Below are 17,386 nucleotides of genomic sequence, written 5' to 3'. Positions count from 1 at the left end.
AAAAAGCATTTATCCAAACAAATTTTAAATTTTTTCTATTTTTAAAAATAAAAAAAAAGCTCCTAAATCACTTTTTTCCCTATAGTAAGTATGATAAAACTTATTAATATATATTATAAATGTGAGTCTCTAAAAAATTCATGAATCATGATTTCCAACCTCATAAAATAAATTACATCTCCTTCTTATAAATATATTCACCCATTCCATTTAATCATTTTATTTTTACCTTTATTTTTTCAATTTATTATATTCCATTCCTTTTTATTAAGCAAATGAATCTAAATTTCACTTTCACTTCATTCCCTCCAATTCCATCCTAACAAATGGACCATCAATATTCATTAGTTCCTCAAGTAAGTCAGGAATCGTGTCAAAAAGAGAAGTGTTAGTTCTTTCTCTAGAAAATTTGTCTACCATCCCATTTTGCTCCCTTGCCTCATGCTGGATCTAAACACTCCAATTCAATTACAACATATCAAGCATTTCAAGAAAAACCATACTGAAATTTGGCGTCTGTATTAGCTGTTCTATATATTAAGAACTGTTGACAATGCCTTTAATTTTATAAATGTTTTTATTATTTTTTTTAAGGAAAAAAATCCACCAAAAGCATTTTCTTTTTTAACGTTTGTAAAAACCGTAGATAAAAGTGGGGTATGATCAAAACTTATTTCTAGTATAACGAATGATTGCTGTTGTATTTTTTTCCCTTAAAAATTGATTTTGAGAGACTTAATTTTATTTGAATATGTCTTATCAAAATAATTTTTGTGTAATTATCATAAAGAGTATAACTTTAGTTTATTCAATTTATTTTTATCATTCCATTTTATTAATCATTCAACGTAATTTAGTAAATATGCTCGGCCCAAAATTATATAGATGTGTGGACAATTATGTAACACACAAGCCCAATTGATCACACAAAGCAACGACACTAAAGTGAAACAGTGGATTGCCTCTTCTCTTTCTAGGATTCCACATGAATCCACGTCCCGTACTGAAATGGAGCATAACGCGAGCGATTTCGGTGCTCATGGCAAGTGATGGGCACCATACGTTCATTAGAGCCAGGAACAATTTTAACTCTCTATTTCAGATTAAATTTATCCTTTCTGTTTATTTAAATTAATTTAAATATTTTTAATATTATATTTATTAATATAAAAAATTTTAAAATTTTAATAAATATGTTCATTATTAATCTGGCGAATACAAATTTAATCTAGTAGACCAATTTAATAATGAAATTTTTTATAATTTTACAATTTAATTATTCAGATGGATTTTGGACAATTCATATATAATTTAGATGACTTAATTTAATATTAAAAAATTATAAATTTTACAAATTAACCATTTATATATATTCTAAATAGTACAAATTTAATATTAAATTTTTTTATATTTTTTATTTCAATAAATATAATATTAAAAATATTTAAAAATTAATTTAAATGAATGGTAAGGATCAATTTGTGTTGAAATGAAGGGTCAAAATTGCTCTTGACCCTAATAAGTATTTGGTGCTCATTTTATGATGAGCACCGTATGCAAACGGGTGACGTGAGTCAATCACCAAATGGGAACAACCTCTTGTTGCAAAGGCACGAAACAGTTACATATTCAAATGGTATGGTTGCTCCCATGCTAAAAAGGGGGAGGATGATCGGAAATGGACACAAGCCAGCCTTCCAAAGATTTCAAATAAAAACACTGCTCTTGAAAACTGAAACTCTTGTATTATTACGACGTTGTAACCCATTTATCCACTTCATGTTCAGTTTGCTCCTATGACCTTTTACATTTCCCGTAGCACAAGTCATGTGCTTACCCTAAATCTATCAATGCAGCTTAGTTTCTTAGTTTTCTAAATCTCATTTTAATTACTACTTTAGTTTCGGTAATTCAAGAACATTGAGGCAAAAAATCTAAGGATTCACGACACTATGATTGAGGATTAGCTCTTTTAGCACGCTTGTTGCCAGTGAGGTGCCATTCCCATTCCAAGTGGAACAAAATGATATGAATGTTATAACAAATTTCTTAAATATTAGACTTAGAATTAAAATAATATTAGAAAATCATTTTAATTGAAGTACATATCTTAAATACATGTAGGACATCATAATTTGAATAAAAATATATCGAGTTAAATGAAATAAAAATTGTTGGCAAAAATGATTAAATAAAAATTATTTACAAAATTAGTAATATAGCATATTTTACAAAATGATTATTAAATATAAATGTTAGAAAAAGGGAATAAACAATGAGGTTGAATTAATTTATTTGAAGAAAGGGGGTAACATGAGGACTTTGAAAGAAGTCATCTATTCTCGTATTATTTTTATCTAAATACACTTAACTGTAAAGTTTTAATGGAATCCGACACGTTAGTGTAATTGTATCCTATGGTGTTGGATTAATAAGTACAAAGACCGAGTACATTTGAAGAAGGGAGAATATCAACGAAGGATGCTTAAAAGAATTTAATATCTTATAAGGATATCAAAAAAAATCAAATAACTTGTGTTTGGGTTAAAATATAATTTTTATTACAAGCCCAACTATTTGGGCTGAAATCGATAATTTTAACATAATTTTATTAAAATTTTTAGGAAGATTTGGTCAAACAATGCTTCACTTAGGATGTAGAAGTGGAGTAAGTTTTGGAGAAAGTCAGAAAACTAATATTTGTGGCCCCAAAAAAGCATAGAATCATGGAAAAACTGACTCTTTTTGTATATAAAAAGGAAAGTCATTGTACATAAAGTTGGGAATACGGGTGGGTTCGGCCCTTAAGGGCCTGAGCCCTAAAGCTCGGTTCCCTATTTTGAACCCTGTTTCTCAAATCCGGCCTTTATGTGAAGGGCTCAGGGCCAGGCCCGTAAGCCCCTTTTCAAAAAAATAAAAATAATAAAAATAAAATTAAATATTATAAGTTAATTAAAATATTTTGAAATTTTAAAAATAAAATTTTTATAATTTTTTAAAAATTAAACAACACACATTTAGAAGTCTAGTAATAAAATTTAAATCTTGGTTAAAAAAATAATTCATTTTTTATAAATATACAAACATAATAATTGTAGAAAAATAAAAAATTTCAAAAATTTTATACTATACACTGATATTTATTAAATTATATTAAATTAATTTTAGAAGAAATTAAAATTAATAATAATATAATGTGTGTAGGATTAGGTGAGCAGGTCATTGGTTTTAAACACGTGTTTCACCAAAAATAATAATAATAATAATATAATAAGGCTTGAAGGGCTACTCGAGCCTGAGCGTTTTTTTACAGGACTTATCAGAGTCAAGCCCTTAAGCCCAATTACTTTAAAAAAATTTATTTTCAAAGCTCGAACTTTTATTTAAACAGGGCCTCCAAAGCCGGTCCTTATTCTCGATTTTAATTGTACAGACATACTTTCTACATTCTACACACATGACTATACAATCTCTATCAAGACTTCAACAGGCATAAATTTCAATCAACTCAAAAACATTCCAAATACTTCAATATTTAGTCTAAGCAAGCCAGACACATTTGCCTTCAGCAAATTTGACACAACACACTTGGCATGCCACACATTCAACAGAAAATACTGAAGTTCTTCAACAATTAATAGAGTGCAAGCTCCTAGTAAAATAATAATAATAGCACGCTAGTGCTTTTTTGGTTTATTTTTTCATCTTATATTTGTCTATAATTTTTTGTTGTCATTATCAATATCATATCTATTTTTATCAAGCAAATCTCGTATGTTTTTCCATCTTTTTTTTATTTTTTTTATTTTTAAGCACTTTATTTTGAAAAATTCTGGAAAAGGACCTGAGAACTAACCATTTAATTTAAAAGCCAAGTAAATTGCATATTTTGAGAACATCTTCATCTAGCATGCCCACCGGAAACAACTTGCTAAAATAATTTAATTTGTTAATATGTTAATGTTTCCTTGTCAGAAATTTCCCTTCCACTACACGTCCCTCCCCTACTCAAAAAAAAAAAAAAAAAATCACTTTTCACGCTTCCTATTCTCTAACTTTTTCACTGACACCACACGCCTTATGGCACTTCTTGGATCACCCTTCACCACCTTCTGCGGCCTTTTCTCGTGCTACACATTATCTGAAAGTCTAATCAGTTAGGCCCTGTCCATTCAGGCTCATGCCATATCTTTATTTTTTAAAATATTGTTTTATAGGTTTATTTTTTTTTAGAGTTATTATACACTATATTATTTTTTAATCTTTTTGGACATATCTTATAATTACATTTTTTTAATTTCTTTCAAATTTAAAATTAATGTTTAACTTAATAATTATGTAAAAATAATTACTAGTTCTTGACCATATGTAATTTCGAAACTAATTACTTTTGATTCTCATATTAATTTTATAAATATTATATTTTAAATGATAATAATTATTTTTTAAAGATATTCCCACTGTTAAAAAATATAAAGTATTTTTAATTAAATTTTATTCTTTAATAAAGTAATTATTATTTTCAAACTAACGATATCTTTTTATATTTGCCCCTATTTAATAGAGTATTTTACCCTAAAATAAATATAAAATAATTTATTTAATAGGGTCACTTTTAGAAATAAAATAATGATTATAATTTAAAAGACTAAAAATATTTTATATTTTTTTAATATCTAACTCTAAAAAAATATCTTATATTTTTTAATTGGGGAGTAATTTTTTTCTATATTTCTCAAAAAAAAAATTTTTAAAATTGACCCGGCCAAACTACTTACTCATTTACAAGAGATAAATCGTACTTGCCCTCTGCTATTATTATATATCTCCTTTTTTCTTTCTTCTTTTCTCTTTTTTACTCAAAACAATTTTTTTTTTTTCATGAACATGGGTTTTTGAATTTAATGGGCGGACATCAAGAAATTTGTGATGATATCATGTGATGGACACAATAAAGGATATTCTTGAAAATCATCAAGGGGATTTTTTTTCCTTCATCACAAAAGTAAGGCAAGCTTACTTCTAGGTGAAACGTGGTTTAAAAAAAAAAAACTACAAAATAAAAAACTAACCAAGCCTTTTTTTTTTATATAGTTATTTGACTGAATTAGATTTAAGCACTATCAAGCTTAATTAAAAATAATTTTTTTAAAAGTGTTTTCTACATTCAGACCAACTCAAGATCTCATATTTTAAAGGCCACAGTTCATTTCACTGGGACTAATACCTGTTTGGTTAAAAAAAAAAAAAAAAAACTTAACAATGTCTTTATTCTGCAAGATTAGTGCTGTTATTATTTTGTTCCAAACGGTCTCAATTTTACAGTGCCACATCACCACAACAACATAAAATTAATATAATGAAATAACAAAGGAGAGATTATATCGTTTTCTTTTCTAAATAAATTGATGCGAGGTGGGTTTCTTTTTATTTTCAATATGTTTGTAAGATCTACAATAATTTTTTTTCCAAAAAAAATTAATTTTATACAAAAATTATAAAAAAATACAGAAAATTCTTGTTCCTCAGTGTATTTTTTTTTTAAATTTCCTTTTCAATTGAGAGAATCTAATAACGCTGAGGGAAAAAAAATCATTTATACTGTTTCCTGCTTGTAACTGTGATACTCAATATTTTATGGGAGAGTATTAATTATAGCTAGTTTAGTTAAAAGCAAATTAATAGTTAACCTTCTTTACATAAAAATCTCACTGTCTGAATAATTATAGAATTATCATAAACAATGATATGCATGAAGACCACTTGTTGACTAAAAAAAAAAGTGAATTTGACACTAAATTTGAATGAAAAAAAACCATATATTAATTAGAAAAAAAGATATAGACGTAGCTAGCTCAGATTATAATAAAAAGGTTAAGAATATTTTAGCAAAAAGATTCTGAATTTCAAAATGATTCTAAAAATTGAAAAAGGTATATCTCTGTTATTCTTGAATTATATATGAGCAAAGGTGAGAAATTGGAGGAAACCAAATCCAATTCATTCGAAGAGGAATTGTTTTCCTCCAATTCTCACATTTGGCTTCCACACCCAAACTCAAGAATCTGCAGAAAATTTCAAGTCAAAATTGGAGATAAGATATTGAAGGAAATTAAATCAAAGCTATATGAAAGAATCATCATTGCTAGGTTTAATTTAACTTCCTCCAATTCTCACTTCCAACTTATACACTATTTTGTACTATATATGCCATAAGTGAAATAATATGAGTGAGCTTGAGGTTTTGTTGGGCTACATACATATATATGCTTTTCAAAACTCATACCAGAATGGTGTTTTATAGAAGATCTCCATATTGCGTGATAGATAGGGTTGATCTATATAAGATTAATTGAATTTGTGATAAAGTACAATTTAGTTTCTTCTTTGTTTTGTATGACAAATTTAAAATTGAATTGGTCCACTACTAGTTTTTAAGTGCATGTTTGGATTAACATTCAATCTCAGTTAGAATCAGCCAAACTGAAGTTAGGATATAAAGTGCTCATTTTGTGTTATTTGGATTAGGAAAAAATCTCAACCTCAGTTAGCCTTAAACGAGCGTTTTTTTGGAAGCTCACAAACCTGGCTTTTACATTAGCGTCAGTGTTAGAAGCCATTGCAAGCATTTAATGAAGTTTAAATATTTATTCTTTCTCTCTCCACGAGCTGTGTATCTACCCTTATGAGCTGTCTATTTTTTTTATGTTGTTGTGCCTCTCGTGACCTCTGAACTTGCATCTTTATATTTGCTTCACCCTCCTCTGCTTTACCTCTCGAGCTCTACACATCTGGCACTGATCAGTTGATCTCCACCTCAGTTGAAGCACGAAGATCTCCATGTTGAAGCACCAGGATCTTCACCTTTCAATCTTGCATCTATCATTCCCCGCTCAGAAGTGGTTTCTCCCTGTCGCCTCTCGATCTCCACCGTGTCTACCAAATGTAAGGCTGCTATTACCGAATCTACTCTCGTCAACTATCCTTGGCAAATAAGGTTCTTCCTTTCGTCTCATTCCTTGCCTTCCTTGCTGTTAGCTATTTGTTCCTCTGTGTTTTGAGTTTTTTTTTTCTTCATCGTCTAATGCTTTTCTTTGCATTTTTAGTGGAGGATTTTTTTCTACTTTTCATTCCTTTAGCCTGTGTTGCTTCTCTTTTCATTCAGTCTAAGATACACATTCTTCTTCAATGCTAAAATATGAAAAAGCCACCACTAAAACTATTGGCCGAAGGAAACCCAATGGGGGATTACTACTTGACGAAGAAGAGGATGAGTAGAGAGAAGAGATCTAAGTTACCCATTAGCCAATCTTCCTAATTTGGCCTTTTTCATTCCTTTAGCCTGTGCTGCTCCTTTATTCATTTAGTTTAGTCTTTTTCATGGTTGTATGTCTCCTTTGCTCTTCTGTTTTTTTGAATCAGTGTCCTTTCCTTGTGGTCTTTTTAGTTTAGTTTTTTATCTGAACTTCTTCCTTAGCCATAGAGTTTGGATCTTTAAAGGTTTCTCATTAGCTATTATTGCTTGGAATGCTTCCTTTCTCATTTTCTTTTTCTTTAAGAATCTCAATCGAGTGCGTTGTTCAGATAGTGTGAACGTCGTATTCATTTCATGAAGTTGATTTCCATGTGTATCTGTTGTTCGGGTTTAGTGTTGGGGTGCTTCTAATCAACTATGGTTTTTTTTTCCTTCCTTGTTGGCTGCTCGTGGCTGTAGGAAATCATCTACCCTTGTTTTATTAATTGCTATTGCTATTTCCGTGGGGTAATGTGCTTTATATACATTCAGATATGAATTTTTATATATATATATATATATATCCATTTAAGATATAATGAACATCTTGTGCTATTTATAATGTGTTTCCTTCCTTATTTTGAAAATAAACGGATGCAAATATTATGCATTTCTGAAACTGAAAATGCCAAATTGATAATCTGGCATATAACAATTCCTTCCTTATTTTAGGATTATTATTTTCATATAGTTTCACTGTGACTCTAAGATATGGTGGTAAATTGATATATATATATATATATATATAGAGATATTTATTAATTTTGCATGTTTGTTGTAACATCCTAAAACTTTAAATCTAGAAAAATGGATTAATTAAGGGATAAATTAGTTAAAAATATGATTAATTTATTTAATTATATTTTTGGGTGGCTAATTGGATTTTTGGGTCATATTTGGCTCTAAATTGAGATAGGATGAAAGTCGAATTAAGTCGAGAAGCATCAGGAGGAGCAAAATTAAGTTGTTGCTCGCTGCGTCATGAGCCACGACTTGCATGGCGTGCACTGCAGCGCATGGCACAACAAGTAACTTAAATTTTCAGTAATCATCAAAATTGACAGATTTTGGGGTAAAAAACCTAGAGCACCAAGGGGACAACTTGGGGCACTGCTAGGGCATCAATTTGGAAGGATTTTGAAGATCATTTAAATCTCCAAACTCTTGGTAAGTGTCCTACCCTTCTCCTCTACCTTTTTATCTCATTTTCCATGGGATTTGAAAGAGTGAGAATTTGGTCTGATTGGATTAAGCCATAAGTCAATATTTTAAAGGTTTCTATTGACTCTAAAGGTTTAATTTAGGCTTATTGATCTTAGATATGTGGTAATAGGAAGCTATTTTCTTGTTTAGTGGAAGTTTGTTCAAGCCCTCACTTGATCATAGGGTGTTGAAGTGTGATAAGTTGAGATATTGAGTTTTATATTGTGATAGAGTTAGAAAGAGACTTAAAGGGATGAAGTGAACAAATTCTAATCTTGACAAATCTATTGTTGAGAATTTGAGTGAGAAGTGAGAGAATTGGATGTTTATTATTAGTTAATGGTGTTTGTGTTAATTGAAAATTAATATATAGTACTTGTTGTTGTAGATTGTGGTGTGGGAAGACTTACCTTGACACAAGAAGAGAATTAGTACCACGGGTAACCCTTTTAGTAACAAAAGGGTTGAGGTAACTAGATAATTTGTATTGTTTATTACCTTGTATAAGTTATTCTCAAGTTGCTTTTCTATGAATTATTGAGTATATATGTATAAATTCCTTAAAGATTAACTATTTTAGAAAATGAGTGGAGTATTGCTTTGTGAAATTCTATATTTTTGAAGTAAATGGTAAGGTTTTTTTATATTTGTTTAGAAAGTTGTTTATGCATGGTCAAGTGGAGATATATAGTGAAATGTGACATATTAAAGGGTGGGAGGTCACCCTAGTGGAGATAGTGAAGATTAAGTCCATATGGCATTGCTAGTACCTCAGGAAGTCAAGTGCAGCATTTACTCTCCTTAGTGACCGAAAATGGGTGTGCTGTTGGAGACTTACTCTCCTTAGTACTCAAAAGGGTGTAGAGTTAGAGACTATGCTCCTTAGCATCCGTAGGATGCGGTGTTTAACGACACCCTAATTACTTGTAATAGGGGGAACCAGTAGTTCAGAAGTGGTTTAGAACACCTTGGCCGGGTAGTCTTACCATGGATGGTGAGCTTGGGAGCTATACATGTGGTTTAGTTCTGTGAAATAGCCTACTAGTTCGGTCGGGAGTATTGGAAGACCGGATGGTTAGGGATTATGCATGCAAATTTGTGGTGATATTATATGAAGTGATTATGTTACTTATTTTAATGCTTGTTTATAACTTGGCTTGTTAATCAATAATGTAGAGTATCTTAATTACTGAAATTTTTATCTCACCTCGTGGATTATCATTTTACAGGTGCTACCAGTGAGATTAAGCCAGGGAGGGAATCGGGCAGGGGCTAGCATATCTGCTACACTCTTTGTAAAGCTCGATTTTAGTTTGAGTGGTGTATATAAACTTGTTATATGACATTATATATTGCCAACTAGGAATACATATTATTTTAATTGGTTGCACTTGTTTCATACTATGTTGTTGTGTATTTTAGCCCAATATTGTATATGAGGTGAATATGTGATAATTTTTATGGTGATGGACTAAAATACTAATACAAGTGTAAGGAATGTTTTATTTACATGGTGACAATGTATTTGTAGTGTATTATGTGGCAATAGAGGCCAAATAGCATATATGATGTTGATTTGGTATTTTGGCCATATTGGGCAAAATGGCCATTGAGTGGCCAAGTTTTGTGTTTGGTATGTTTTTGTGTATTTGATTGGTCACTCAAGTGTATTTTGATCTATTGGACTTGGTTCAAGCCTCACAATGGGTTAATGGTATAAGTTATGAATTTTGGGTACTTGGATGGTTGAAAATTTCTTTGAAAAACTGATTTTTGCATTTGAGTGTCTAAAATTCTCATACATTGTTGGATCGAAATGAAACTTATACCATTAGTTAGCTTATTGAATAAGTTTCGTGTAGGTGCTTGAATTACTCTAATCAGATATCGGGTGTGAAAATGGCGTACATTCAAAGTTTGTCTAGAAAAGCTGTCATGACAGCATTGCTATCATGGATAGGTGCGCCGTGGCGCATTTCACGCAAGCCGCGGTGCACGGTACAGTGAGAAAACTTGTCTTTCTGTGCCAAATGCCGCGGTGCATGGACCACGAGCCGCTACGCATGGACCAAAACACTTAAAAATAACATTTTTGACCCTGTTTTGAAGTGATTTGCTCCCTAAAACTTTTTTATGCTTCCAACACTTTTATAAATCTTGAAGTTTGAGCTCAAACTATCAATTTAAAGGGTTTTTATGGGATCCCAAATATTCCTCAATTATTTTTAAAAGATTATTAGTTTTAACCCTTATATAAATAATGTGCGATTGCTCCTAATTATGATTATTTGTTGTAATTGTGTGGTGAATTTCGGTAATGTCAAGACGGACATTACATTTGTGATGGCTGGCTAGTCTATAGAACAATGAACACAAATAAAGGAAAAATTGTGTGGAATTCAACCTTGATAGAAATTTTTATTAAGGAATGCTTAGAGCAAGTGTACAAGAAACAAAGGAAAGGAACTGCTTTCAACAAAAATGGGTGGCAAGCAATAATTGAGGGGTTTGAGGAAAAAACAAGAAAAAGGTATGATCGAAAGCAACTGAAAAATAAACTAGACAATATGAAGAAAGAATGGAACATATGGTACAAATTATTTTCTAGTAAAACCGGCTTAGGATGGGACAGTGTCAAGAATACTGTCAATGCTCCGGATGAGTGGTGGGAGTAAAAAATCTTGGTATGGATTAGTTATTAAGTGTTTTTTAGATTAGACTTTAATTTTAGAATCTTAATTATTGATTACTTGAATGCTTGCAAGAGAATCCCCTTTATGAAAAATTTAGGCATAAAGGGTTGAGGTTTGCAAGGGAATTAACCTTCATATTTAGGGATGTCCTAGCAACTGGGGAGACACTGTTTGTGCCATCTGCTACCCAAACCCAAATAGAGGATGATGAAGATGTGTACTGCCCCACCGTTGACCTTCAAGAAGGATCCAGTGATAATAAAGAGGAGTTAAATTTATCTAACACTACAACACCTACGGGGTCACTGATAAGTTGTTAGGCTTGAATGTCACTACAAATATTGGTGGAACTAGTAGTGATGGAAGTCAAGGCAAGAGAAAGAGAGTTGTAAGAGGTGGTGGGAGGAAAAAGCAAAAAATCCCTGCCTCAATGAAAATAGCAGATTCATGAGTGAAATAGCTAAGGACAATAGAGCTAGAGTAGAGATAGTGAACAAGATTTTGGCAAATGACATAGGAGTTTCTGAGGTTGTAGCTCACCTAAATGAACTTCTAAAAGTTTTTGGTGATAAAGATTTATATTAGAGATGTGTCAATCTTGTTCTATGCAAGCCTATGCGAGATGCTTACTGGCAACTTAAAGACCATCCTGATCACTTGGTCAATTGGTTGAAGCACCAAGTCTACCATCTACTAGATTTTATTTCAAAGAATACATCAAGATGAAGTTTTATCTGGGCTTATGATGACTTGACTGGTGTTTATTTTGACTTAAAAACCACTTGTAGTTGCTTTTGGCTGACTTGTACTTCGCTATGCTTATGATGACTTGGTTTGTAGTGAATAGTTAACTCTTATCTAATGCTTATCTTATGCTTTATTTTTTATGTTGTTAAATGATATTTATGTTCTATGTATTTTATATTATATACAAATGATATTTACATACTATTTTACCTCAGGTTAAAAATCATGGATGATTCAAATGAATATATGTTAGGTTGGAATGAAGGTTGGGATGTAGATGTGGCTCATCAACTACTTCCCTTGTTACAACAAGATATATCTGAGCAAGAAGAAATATGTCAATTAGTTAGTGAATATGTGATGCCATATGTGTGTAAAGAGCCACATAGAACTAGCAAGCAAATAGGATAAATACGGGTCAATGAGATTTTGCAAGGTCATCCTGATCGTTGTTATGAAATGTTTTGAATGGAAAAACATTTGTTTAGGAAACTGTGTGCGACACTAGTTGAGCTTGGTCTAAAGAAATCTAAAAAAATGAGAGTTGAAAAAATGGTTGGAATGTTTTTGAATACAATTGGACATGGAGTTGGTAATAGGATGATACAGGAACGATTTCAGTATTCAGGGAAAACTGTCCATAGAAATTTTCATAAAATATTAGTTGCCTGCCTTAACCTTTCCAAGGCAAACATAAAGCCACTTGATCCTTCGTTTCAACGATGTCATTCGAAAATTCAAAACAATCCACGGTATTGGCCATTCTTTAAAGATGCTATAGGAGCAATTGATGGCACTCATGTGTCATGTGTGGTTAATGTTGCTGATCAAATTAAATTTATTGAAAGAAAGGGATATGCAACACAGAATGTCATGGCTGTATGTGATTGGGACATGTGTTTTACTTTTGTCATTGTGGGATGGGAAGGTATGGCTCATGATGCCCGAATATTTGATAATGTCATATCAACTCCTTCAATGTATTTTCTGCATCCACCTCCAGGTATATTTTATTAAAGTCACTATAATTATTATTGCATTGATTTAATGTTAATCAAATTTACAACACTTCCTTTTATTTAATAGATAAATATTATTTAGTTGATTTTGGTTATCCAACACTAAATGGGTATCTTGGTCCATATCATTGCGAACGTTATCAGCTTCTAGACTTCAGGCGAGTTGCAGGATTTGCAAACAATAATGAGGGCTTCAATTATTATCATTCAAGTTTGAAATGCACTATAGAAAGAACTTTTGGAGTATGAAAGAATAGGTTTGCAATTATACGAAAAATGCCCAAATTTAGATATAAAACACAAGTTTAAATTGTTTGTGTAACAATGGCAATACACAACTTTATTAGGAAAAATTTAATTACTGATGAGCAATTCATACAAGTTAAAGATGAAAGTGTAGATGTCCTTGAGGAAGATATCGATATTGATGAGGCATCTTTGTTAAATCTACTCAAATTGTTAAGACAGATGCAGCATGTTCGTGATATAATTAGAGACCAGCTTATAAACCATATCAATTGAATATTAATTTATTTTAGGTTTTTGTGATTAAATATTTAAGATATTTTACTTATTAGTTGTGATTTTAAATATAATATTTTTTACTTATTAGTTAGTCAAAAAATATAATAATTATTATTTAAATTTAATATTTAAGACAAAAAAATTCATGCTTATTTTTGTCATTAAATATCTCAATTGACTTTTGAATCAAATTATCCAAACGAATTTCAGTTTATCTAATGGACTTTAAAAAAAATATATTCAAACATAAATTATGTTACACCAACTGACTTTTTTTCTAACCTTAATTTATTAATCTCAGTTGAATCCTAACCTCAGTTGCAAAATTTTTAATCCAAACACACCCTAAGTCATGCTGAGTGAGCCAAACAATACAATTTTAAAAAATAAATATATAATTATAATAGAACATAGCGTTAGGACGCACTTTAAATTCATGGAAAATGTAAATGAAAAATGATAATTCACATTATTTACATACTTTTATCCCACTTATCTTAACTTCTTAGGATTTATTTTAATATATTTATGTTTGATTAGTAAATATTCATAATTTTAAAGAAGAAATATTGAAGGGACTTTTTATAAATTTGCTCTCAACATTTTTAGCTAGTGCGCACCTGATATTCTTCACCTTTTTTTTTTTTTTTACACAATTTCACCTTAATGCTTTTTATTTTCGTACGTTATCAATCCACCATTACGTTTTGACCACTTTAACTATTAACCTTAAAATTTTGACTATTTTGTATCATCTGGAATGCCACGTGGCATATTTTAAAAATATAAAAAAAAAAAAGGAAAAACAAATCGGCGTCATCTCCTCCTCTTCTCCCTCATCCTGATTGCAACTTTCCCATCGTCATCTCTTCCAATTCTTCTTGAAGAAGAAGACCCAGAAGAACACCACCTCAAATCCCCTACAGCCAAAAGAACTCTTATAATAAAAAAATCACGCTAGCCTTATCAGCTTTCTCACAGTTCCTAACTCTTTTTACATTTTCTTTTCTAGTGATAAGATGAATGAAACCTATTGATAGATAAAGAAAGAGAAAAAATAAATCAGATTTCCTAAACTTGGAACAAGATTCGATTCATCAGAGCCAATAAGACAATGAGCAGGATAAAGATCTTTAAGCTTGTTGGATGGTGTGAATAATAGAAAAGCCATAATTGGTAGTTTCTTGGCCAAGAACAAAGAATTGATTTTGTTGCAAACCAAGAACAAGCAATTAAATCCAGAAAAAAAACGAACCAAGCAAGGCATTTTATGCGTTTGCACAGAATGGTTAAGGAGTAAGTAATGAACAATAGATATTTGGGATTTTCAATTCTGTGAAATTGAATCTTCAGGGGCCCGACCCTGTTTCCTTGATTCCTTTTCTTTTTGTGAAATTAAAACTAAAAAACAAAGCACAGATTCAGAGCAAGAAAATCATCCAGATAAATCCGAACTACCATTCACAGTCCAATCACACCCAGAAATCACAGGACCAAGATATTCAGAAATTTCAAGAGGTTGAGATGGGAAAAGAGAAAAAAAGAATCCAGATCCTGCACATTTGCTCGAAACCCATTATGCTCGACCCAGATCGAAGAACCTAGATTGACAAACCTAGATTGCAGAGGGAAGAGACGCGGTAAGTTTCAACCCAGATCATGCTCAGTAAGTTATACGGCAACAGTGTTCGGAATGATCCTGCTCAAGTTTTGGTGATTTTGCTGTCGTTCTCTCCATCAAACTAGTCACTAAACAAATGGAGGCTCCTAACGATCCATCATGATGAAGATCTATGCATGGGTTACAAATTTATCTAAAGCTCCTGATGATCCATCACCAACGATTGGCAGAACGGGGTAGAGGAAGAAGAAGAAAAGGATGAGGAGGAGGAGCTTCCTGGAGGGCAGAATTAGAGGAGAGAAGTGGAAAGCACAATCACACGTGGACCAACGTGGCAAGCTTACAAAGCAGATAACGGTAAGCCAACAGTCAACCCAATCAAATACTAACGGTGGGATGACATTGCCTCAAATTTAAAAACCTTGGGATGAAATTACACCAAAAAAGATAAAAAAAACTTAAAAATATTACGTGCGCCTGACTGAAAATATTGAGATCAAATTTATACTTTAGCCTTTAAAAGAGAGACAAGAAGCAAAGAGACTGTATTAAGAAATTCCATTTTCCCAATTTTTTAGTTTTATTTTAATTTGATACTTAGTTGGCCTTTTTTTATTTCTTTTTCCTATTTTTATTTTATTCACATTTAGCTCATGACTCCCTTTGAATTTTGAATTCCTTACGATGTGTTTGGATTAGTAGAGATTTGAATTTTGTCCAAATCCCTTGGATATACAAGAATTTAAGTATTCAGATTTGATTCTAAATTTATTTTTTGTTATAATTCCTTTGTAATTTTAAATTTTTTTGCATACATCCTAATCATTTGAAATTTTAATCACTTACAAACATCTTATTGTCTTTGTGTTTTCACTATAAATACTCTATGACTTTCAATCTTTTTTCATCTATCGTTCTCATCTTTCATTGATTAAAAAAAAAGATAAACTTTCTATTTTTAATTTTTCATTTTCATTTCGAGTCTCAACTTATTCATATTCTCTATTTGAAATTTTTTAAACTATCCAAATGAAGGATATGATTGTGCAAAGCAATTAAAGCAAATGGAGAGGGTTTGAATATGGTTGTGTGTGGCCAGATTCCTTTGGTTCCTAGGAGGAAGACAAAGAAAGCATGATTCCAAGGGCTAAATGTTCTAGTCTTTCTCTTGCTTTCATGCAATTTCTTTGATTTAAACGTTTGGATGGAGCCTTTGTAAAATTGTGTACATGTTATGTTGCACTCTTGATTGAGGAAACTAGTTAATTTGATTGTTGGGTGGCTGGACATAATGTTGGAATTTCGAATTAATGCCCAATAGCATGGTTTGTTTTGGGTTTTAATTGTCCAATGTATTAACAATAGCAAAGTATTGTGGAAGCATTATCACGTTAGATTTGGTTAAGTAATTATATCACAATTATGTACTTCTTAGGGGCTGGTCTATGCTAATCCAATATCAAATTGCACATTGGAGTCTTAATGAAACAAGTTTGGCTCACTCTACAATTACTAGAAGTAGTGATTGTATTGTAACTACTTTTGCTATGTTTGAGAATGTTCTTGAACTACAAATGACTAATGAGAATGATGACACAACGAATTAATTAATTAGGACAAGGATTGTTTCCCATCACACTCATAGGAATCTCTCATATTGATTGTTTAAAAACCAAATTCATTTGCACACTTGTTTTCTTATAAATTGAAAATAACATAAATACATAGTTTAGTTTATTTTTGCTTGGAAAAACATAACTTTGGATCCATGCACTTCGCTCGCATTTTACTATAAGTCCTTGCACTTTTCTTTTAGCGTTTTAGATCCATATACTTTTGTTCTTTGATGTTCTAGGTCCCTCCATGAACAAAGTGTAGGAATTTTAGAGGAACCTAGAACACCGAAGAACTAAAGTATAGAAACATATAGCAAAATACAAGTAAAGTGTAATGATTCAAAGTTATATTTTTTTCTTTTTACTTGCATTTAGATAACTATATCAAATCATTTTGTTATTTTTTTTATTACACTTCATAATCATTCATAAATCAATTACAATTCAATTCATTATGAAGAATGACCTAGCTAGCTAGGTTGCATTATAACTACATTTAGGTTGTTGCATAGTTTAATTTGAGGTATATACAACTAGTGTTCATAAAAAAAGAAAAGGGATTTTGAAGGAGGCTTTGGTCTTTCTCTGCTATGGCATTAAATTTTGGCTATTTGGGAGTGGTTCTAAGCTTTCTAACACTAGAGTAAGAGATCTAACCCCTTTTCTAG

This window comes from Prosopis cineraria, unplaced genomic scaffold, assembly GCF_029017545.1.
Source record: "Prosopis cineraria cultivar Desert tree isolate PC_DT_omini unplaced genomic scaffold, ASM2901754v1 PC10, whole genome shotgun sequence".
Classification (NCBI taxonomy): Eukaryota; Viridiplantae; Streptophyta; class Magnoliopsida; order Fabales; family Fabaceae; genus Prosopis; species Prosopis cineraria.
This window is presented reverse-complemented; position numbering follows the sequence as displayed.